Source organism: Anomalospiza imberbis, unplaced genomic scaffold (genome assembly GCF_031753505.1).
Source record: "Anomalospiza imberbis isolate Cuckoo-Finch-1a 21T00152 unplaced genomic scaffold, ASM3175350v1 scaffold_46, whole genome shotgun sequence".
NCBI lineage: Eukaryota > Metazoa > Chordata > Aves > Passeriformes > Viduidae > Anomalospiza > Anomalospiza imberbis.
In genome coordinates, this window is record NW_027100070.1 from 433,970 (window position 1) to 442,553 (window position 8,584).

Consider the following 8,584-nt stretch of genomic DNA (forward strand, 5'->3'; position numbering starts at 1 on the left):
GGAGGCCAGAAGGAATATCTGTGACTTTTCCTCTTCATGGTCCTGATTGTCCTGCAGGGAACAAGAGGGGAGAGCTGTACTTTACTGGCCACTCAGATCTCTGTACCAGGGGGAGGATTAGCCCTTTTGCCATCTACTCAATTCTTTGAGCTACTTTTCTACCACTGAGTGGACTTTGATTTCTTGAGAGCTTTTATTTCTTTAGAGAATTAGGATATTATCATCCGTTCATAGAAAACCAAAGAATGGCCCTTGTTTTTTCCCTTTTTTTGTGTAGTGCTCTGTTCTGTAAAGTGACCCTCAGTGGATGAGGTTAAGGCAAATGAGTTGCTTCTTTGAGATTGGAAGCAAAATTCCAACTCTTCACCTCCTCAGGCCATCCCAATTAATTTGGGAAGTTTGCAACTTTCTGGAACTACTTGAGTCGAGCAATGGGAAGTAAAGCTTTCCTGAATTGAGGATTCTTACTTGCCAGATTCTTCTGTGCCTTCGCCGCTAAGGTGTTTTTGTGCTGAAGGCAATAACTTCAATGAGAAAATAATTTCAGCATGGAGTAAGAGCTTCTGACAGAGAACAAGTGTTGCCAGCAGTTGCTCCAGGTGCTCCTGCCAACAGCCCCTGCAGGCAGGAGCGCAGCCCCCAGTGCACGTGGGCTTTGGCTCCCCCTGGCACAGAAGCCCCCCACGGGCACAGGTCCCTGGGGCAGGAGACGGGCACCGGTGCTGCCAGGGCTCGGGGGGTGGCAGGTCTGCTTGGGCAGGGACTGTGCCACACCTGCTGATGTCAGCGCTCCCCGGGCCCCAGGGGTCAGAGCAGCATTCCTGCCCTGGCCCACACATTCCTTGTCTCTGTCACACCCGCGGGTTTAGGATGGCCACCAGCCGGGACGTGTCCCAAGGAGGCCGTGCCAGCTTCTGTGAAGGCCCCGTGCCCTTCCCAGCGCGGCTGCGTCGGCAGCCCTGGGGGCTCCTGCTGCTGCCTTGAGCCCGCAGAGCAGGGCAGCGTTTGCTGATGGTTTGAGCCGTTCCTAAAGATCCTGTCGGGCTGTCTTAGACACTTGGGGTGAGGGATTCCTTCCAACCTGAGCCACTTTGGGTGGGCTGGGGGTGGCCCCAGGGCAGGGGGCAGTGTGTGCAGGGGTCCTTTGTGACACGGTGCAGCACGGTCACCGTGGCATGGAACGGGACAGCGTGTCCAAGGGCCCTTTGTGACACGGGGTGACATAGGAACTGGCGGTGACAAGACCACACCACAGTGCTCGAAGCACGCGACGGGACAGGACGGGACAGAGCGGTGCCATGAGGAGCCCCCGCACAGTGCATTCATTCGTGTCTGACCCGGAGCTTTTCCGAGGCGTTATTCCTGCAGCTGACCTTGAGGCCAGACCACAGGACTTGGTGACCCGTTGCCTTCCCAAGGCTTCTCTCCTGCAGGTGTCCTCGAGGGCAGACCGTGGGACTCTGTGCCCCAGAGGCATCTCCCATCCCTGCCACCGGTGCCCTCGAGGCCAGACCACAATCGTCGACAGGAGTCTCCTGTCCTTGTGGCAGGAGCCCTCAAGACCAGAGTACAGGAATTGCTGTCCTGTCACCTTCCTGAGGCTTCTCTCTTGAAGGTGCCTTCCAGGCATGACTGCAGGCCTTGCTGACTCGGAGCTTTTCCGAGGCATCTCTCCTGCAAGTCGTCACAAATCCGATCACTGACATGGAGCAGAGACCCCCGAGAGTGCCCAAGCTGGCCTGGGTGGAGGAAGAGGAAGAAGGCGCTGGAGCTGGCCCTGCACAGGAGACTGAAGAGGTGGTGCAGTTCAAGCCTCAGCAGGAGAGTGAGTGGCAGAGCTGGGCTGCTGGGCTGGTGGCTGCAGCCAGCTTGGCCACATCCCATCCCATGGCACCCCATGGCATCCCATCCAATCCCAGCCCATCCCAGCCCATCCCCTGGGCACTTGCCCATGGACAGGACTAAAGAGGGGCCAGGCAGACACCCCACAGCGCCCGTGCTCTATCCCCTGGGGCATCCCAGGGCTGTCCCTGCCCAGGGAGCGCAGGGCTGGGCTGTGTTCTCCGGCCTCTCCCGCAGCCCCTCAGCTCAGGCTGCGCTCGCTCTTTGCCAGGTGCAGCTGTGCAGTGCACACAAGAGCAGGAACACACCCGTGGCCTCTTCCACAGAACAGCGCAGGTACCTGCAGCCATCCCCAGCTGAGCTGGGCCTGCTGTCACCGCTCAGCCGAGCACCGTGCTTGGAGCATCCCTGGCTTCCTGCCTTTCTCCTACAGCTGGTTTGCAAATTCATCAAGAGGATTCGGGAGGAAGAGAGCAGCACCATGGGCACAGGGCTCAGAGCATATTCGCACATCTTCAAAACCAAGACCTGTGCTGCCCTGCTGGATATGCTCGTAGAGGAGAGGTTTTCCAATCCAAAGCAAGTAAGCAGCCTGTGGCCAGGATTTCATCCTCCCAGGAATTGCTTGGCCTCCCAAGCCATGCCTGCTGCTTACTGGAAGCCTTTGAGGCCATGGCAGTGTGGTGGGAAGGGAAGCACTTCTCTGGGGAAGCTGGGGACATTCCTCCCTCTGGCAGCTTTCCAAGTCTCCCCGTGCCTTCTCCAGGTGCCTGCCATGGTGAGGTACATCCACCAGTGGCTCATGGCCAGTCAGTTTGCTGAGCACAGGCTGAACAGGGCCCTGCTGGATCTCACCAACGAACAGCCTGCTTATGTAGTAATGTGTCCTGGTTTTGGGCAAATTTGGGAGAAAACCTTCAGAAGGAGCCCCCAGAAAGCAAACCCACACAGCCCCTTGCTCACCTGGCTCGGGAAGAATTTCTTCAGAGAGTAGTGGAAACAACCTGTTTATTGAGCAGGCAAAGCACTCCCCAGCAAAAAAAAAAAAATGAACAACACCAGATGACAAAAAGTCTTTTTATGCTCTGAAGAGGTGACAAATTCAGAAAGTCTCTCCTGGGACTGGTTGCCTAGTTATCAGTCTCCGGCACTGGGGGTTGCTCCTGCAGGTCACAAAATGCTGGCTCTCGGTGTTTCTTGGTGTTTCCCAGGTCCCAGTCCTGAGCAGGTTCAAATGGTATTCAGGAAAGGGAAAGAATAAAAACAGTCCAGGGAAAAAATTGGATTGCCTAGCTAAACTAACTAATAAGCAAAAGCAAGGGCAAAAGCAAAAAGCAAAAGCATGAGCAAAGTGAAAGCAAGCAAACCAGCAAGCAAGCAAGAAAGCCAGCAAGCCCTAGCCTCTCCTAGACACAGACCATGGGGAGAGGTGAGCCGGCTGATAACAAGACAAAACAAACCTTCACTTTTCGGAGCCAGTCCTGAAGGCACAGAACATAACATCAAGCATAAACAGGACACACGACTGGGGATGCAAGCACCATAACGTCACCCTAGGACATTCCACTCCTTATCTCCATATCGTCAACATACTACCAAACATCATGTAAAAACTTCATCAAGTAAAAACTTCCATCTTTCACTTACTCAGACACATTTCCTTCCATCTTCCTTGCTCATCAAGTAAAAACTTCTATCTTTCACTTACTCAGACACATTTCCTTCCATCTCCCTTGCTCAAATTTTTGACACACATTTCCTTCTATATCACTTGCTCAAACCTTCAACACTTACACATTTCCTTCTGTCTCATGTCGGTGTGGTTTAATGTACAGACAGTGGCAGTAACATCCAACAAACAGTGATATTTGCATATGAGCCTCACCCCACAATCAGGTCTCCCTGAGGTACACATTGTGTTCTTCCATATTTCTGCATTATTCACCATGTACAACCTGGTCCCTGAGCAAAGACAATCCCACAAATGGGTTTGTCTGTACTCGAGGCAGAGTTGATCCACACTGTGTTCCCTAACAAACCTCTGATATGTGCCACTGGGACTTTATCTCCGTCTGCTATATTCAGGGACTCAGACTGGGCAGGGCCTGCTCCACTGGTGGAACCTCGGGTGTTAACTAACCAGGTGGCCTTTGCTAAATGCTGCTCCCAGTTCTTGAAAGATCCCCCACCCAATGCTTTCAAGGTGGTTTTTAACAGTCCATTGTACCTCTCCACTTTGCCTGCAGCTGGTGCATGGTAGGGGATATGGTGCACCCTCTCAATGCCATGTTCCCTAGCCCAGGTGTTCATAAGACTGCTCTTGAAATGAGTCCCGTTATCAGACTCAATCTTCTAAGGGGTACCATGCCTCCAAAGGACCTGCTTTTCAAGGCCCAGGATGATGTTACGGGCTGTAGCATGAGGCACAGGGGAGGTCTCCAACCATCCCGTGGTGGCTTCTGCCATTGTGAGCACGTAGCGCTCGCCTTGGAGTGTCTGGGGCAGTGTGATGTAGTCAATCTGCCAGGCCCCCCCATACCTGTACTTGGACCACTGCCCACCATACCACAGGGGCTTCACTCACTTGACCTGCTTGATGGCAGCACACGTCTCACGGTCATGGATAACCTGAGAAACACTGTCCATGGTTAAATCCACCCCTCGGTCTCGTGCCAAATTAAAAGTGGCATCTCTACCCCGATGGCCTGAGGCATCATGGGCCCATTGTGCTAGGAGCAACTCTCCCTTGTGTTCCCAATTCAGGTCTATCTTTGACACCCCTATCTTTGCAGCCTGATCTACCTGCTGATTGTTTTGCTGCTCTTCATTAGCTCTACTTTTGGGGACATGGGCATCTATGTGGCGAACCTTCACAGGTAGTTTCTCTACCCAGGTAGCAATGTCTTTCCATTCTTCAGCAGCCCAGGTTGGTTTTCCTCTACGCTGCCAGTTAGCCTCTTTGCATCTCTGTAGCTATCCCCACAGAGCATTGGTTACCATCTATGAATCAGTGTAGAGGTAGAGCTTTTGCCACTTCTCTCTTTCTGCAATGTCTAGGGCCAGTTGAATGGCTTTGAGTTCAGCAAGTTGACTTGATCCACCTTCTCCTTCAGTGGCCTCTGCGACCCATCATGTGGGGCTCCATAGAGATGCTTTCCACTTCTGATTCTGCCCTACGATGCCACGGGAACCGTCAGTGAAAACAGCGTAGAGTGTTTCCTCTGCTGGCGGTTGTATGGTGGAGCTTCTTCAGCCCATTTCACTGGTTCTTGTTCTTCATCTGTGACAGCAAAACTTTCACCTTGGGGCCAATTTGTAATTACTTCCAAAATCCCAGGGTGATTCAGTTTACCAATATGGGCGTGCTGCGTGATGAGAGAAATCCACTTGCTCCATGTAGCACTGGTGGCATGGTGGGTGGAGGGAACCTTTCCTCTGAACATCCACCCCAGCACCGGTAGTCGGGGTGCAGGAGGAGTTGTGCTTCTGTACCAATCACCTCTGAGGCGGCTTGGACTCCTTCGTAGGTGGCCAAGATTTCCTTCTCTGTAGGGGTGTAGTTGGCTTCAGACCCTCTGTAGCTCCGACTCCAAAATCCTAGTGGTCGGACTCATGTCTCCCCAGGCACCTTCTGCCAAAGTCTCCAGGACAGACCATCATTCCCAGCTGCAGAGTAGAGCATGTTCTTCACCTCTGGTCCCATCTTGACCTGGCCAAGGGCTACTGCCTGAGCATTCTCCTGCTTGATCTGGGTGAAAGCTTGTTGCTGTTCAGGGCCCCAGAGGAAATCGTTCTTCTTGCAGGTGACCAGGTAGGGAGGGCTCACAATCTGGCTGTACTCAGGAATGTGCATTCTCCAAAAACCTATGGCACCTAGGAAAGCTCATGTTTCCTTCTTGCTGGTTGGTGGAGACATCGCAGTGATCCTTTTGGTGACCTCAGTGGGAATCTGACACAATCCGTCTTGCAACTTTACCCCCAGGAACTGGATCTCTCAGGCAAGTCCCTTGACTTTGCTCTTCTTGATGGCAAAGCCAGCTTCCAGCAGAATCTGGATGATCCTCTCTCCTTTCTCAAATACTTCCATTGCCGTGTTCCCCCACACAATGATGCCATTGATGTACTGCAGGTGTTCTGGAGCTTCACCCTTTTCCAGTGCAGCCTGGATCAGTCCATGGCAGATGGTGGGGCTGTGCTTCCACCCCTGGGGCAGTCGGTTCCAGGTGTACTGCACGCCCCTCAGGGTGAAAGCAAACTGAGGCCTGCATTCTGCTGCCAGAGGAATGGAGAAAAATGTGTTAGCAATGTCAATAGTGGCGTACCACTTTGCTGCCTTGGACTCCAGCTCGTACTGGAGTTCCAGCATGTCTGGCACAGCAGCACTCAGTGGTGGAGTCACTTCATTCAATGCATGGCAGTCCACTGTCAATCTCCATTCTCCTTCAGATTAACGCACAGGCCAGATGGGACTGTTGAAGGGTGAGTGGGTTTTGCTGACCACTTCTTGGCTCTCCAGCTCTCAAATCATCTTATGGATGGGAACCACAGCATCTCGAGTTGTTCTGTACTGTTGGCGATGCACTGTTGAAGTGGCAATTGGTACCTTTGCTCTTCTCCCTTCAGAAGTCCTACTGTACTTGGATTCTTGGACAGTCCAAGCAAGGTGTTCAATTGCTGGACGCCCTCTGTCACTGCAGCTGCTATCCCAAATGCCCACCTCAGTCCTTTTGGGTCTTTAAAATACCACCTTTGGAGGTAATCTATGCCCAAAATGCATGGGGCCTCTGGGCCAGTCCCAATAGGGTATTTTTTCCACTCATTTCCTGTCAGGCTCACCTCAGCTTCCACTAAGGTAAAGTCCTGTGATCCCCCTGTCACGCCAGCAATGGAGACAGGTTCTGCCCCCACGTGTCTCAATGGGACTAATGTGCATTGCGCACCAGTATCGACCAAAGCCTTCTAGTCTTGTGGTTCTGATGTGCCAGGCCAACGAATCCACACTGTCCAGAAAACACAGTTTTCCCTTGCCTCTACCTGGCTAGAGGCAGGGCCCCTCTAAGCTTGGTTATCCTTCTTTCATTGGGCATATGTCTTAGAACTTCCTTCAAGGGGATCGGACATGTCATCATCATCATCATTCACATCATACCTGGCAGCTTGGCTATGGGCAACTGGAGCTGCTTTCCTTTTGGTGGAACTTCCTCTCTGAGTCTTGCCTTCCTTCAATTCACGCACCCATAATGCCAGAACAGCAGTAGATTTTCCGTCCCATCTCCTCATGTTTTCTCCGCAATCACTCAGGAAGAACCACAGCTCAGCTCGTGGGGTGTACCTTCTCTCCCCATCTGGGGAACGTCTGCGTTGGATACCAGGGCCTCTAATTTGTACTGCCGACATTTGGAGAAGGTCCTCTTTAATCTCCTCCCTGAGTTTCTTGTGATTCTCCTCTATCTTGTATTCTAATTTCTGCAGATGTGTTTCCACCGCTGCAATTCTGGCGTCTGTTCGGCCATGCACAGCATCTGCATATGCCCGGAGCTTCTTCACCATATTGAGCACGGTCTCATCCTTCTCATCCCACTTCATTATTGCTAAAGCAGAAGCGTATTCATGTGGCCCAAGCCGTACAAGTTTTCGCCACATCACAGACGTACATGGTACCATGTCTGGATTCCTAGTTGTTGTGTCATCTGAGAAGATAATCTCTGCCACTGCCATTTCTCTCAGGCGTTGGATCCCTTGTTCTATAGCCTTCCACTGGGTCTGCTGCATATAAAGATCATCTGCACACAGGTATCTTTGTGCTACACTTTCCAGGAGCCGTGCACAGAGCTTCTCCTGCAGCATCCCAAAGATGGACCAACCAACTAATTTTAGACTCATCAGGTTGTCGAATGTAATCCTTTCTTAGGCCACGGAGGTTCTTTAGGGAAAAGGACTCAATATTGGCTTCTGATCTTGTTTCTTTGACTCCTGATTTTATGTCAGGAGGTGTTGAGGGTCCATCTTCTGCATCATAATCATCATCGTCATCCACCGATCGATCAGTCTTGTCTGTGCACTTTCCATTTCTCGTGCTGGTAGCAACAGCCACTGATTGAGGCTTACAGTCTGGTTTAGCTGCTGGCTTCGAGCCTGGGCTGTTGGCTGCAGCCTGAGTGACTGGGATCACTGCTGATTTATCTCCCTGCCCCCCTTCCTCTGCTGCCCTACAGGACCTAGCAGAGTGCGATAAGCATATGCCAGGGCCCAGCTCACTGCAATGATCTTTTTCTCCTTAGAGGTATCATGGCACTTCTCTTTCAGGTACTTTGCCACCTCAGCTGGGTTCTGAATTTGTTCACATGGAAAGTCCCAGACTATAGGGTCAGAAAACTCCTTTATGATTTGGCCCATTTCCCACACCACTCAGGATTTCTCACACCTGGGTCTACTCCTGGGTCAGGGGTCTCATCAGCCCTTCTAGAAATCTCAGCCCTCATTCTAGAGAAGCCGCAGACTGTGCAGCGAAAGCTTACCAAATTAAATACCAAAAAGATGGTCTCTTTAACATTCAGGGGAAACTGAACATTCTCCAATAGGGATATAACAGATTCAGAGGAGAAGAAGGAAAGCAAAGGCTGAAAAGCCTCATCTCCTGCTTCTCCTCTAACAAACTGGGTGCACAACCATAACCATGAACCATACATTCCTGGAACAGACTCCAGCACCTTTATAAACCTCCTGCCAGCCATTACAACCA

At 51.8% G+C, this 8,584-nt stretch overlaps 1 long non-coding RNA gene across 1 annotated transcript; it reads left to right on the forward strand.

Annotated features, from left to right (window-relative positions):
- The first annotated feature begins 1,727 nt into the window (after positions 1-1,727).
- Positions 1,728-2,404, forward strand: LOC137466886 (uncharacterized). The gene is made up of 3 exons (XR_010995324.1): positions 1,728-1,825; positions 2,114-2,178; positions 2,276-2,404. It is a non-coding gene; the product is annotated as an uncharacterized lncRNA (long non-coding RNA).
- The last annotated feature ends 6,180 nt before the right edge of the window (positions 2,405-8,584 follow it).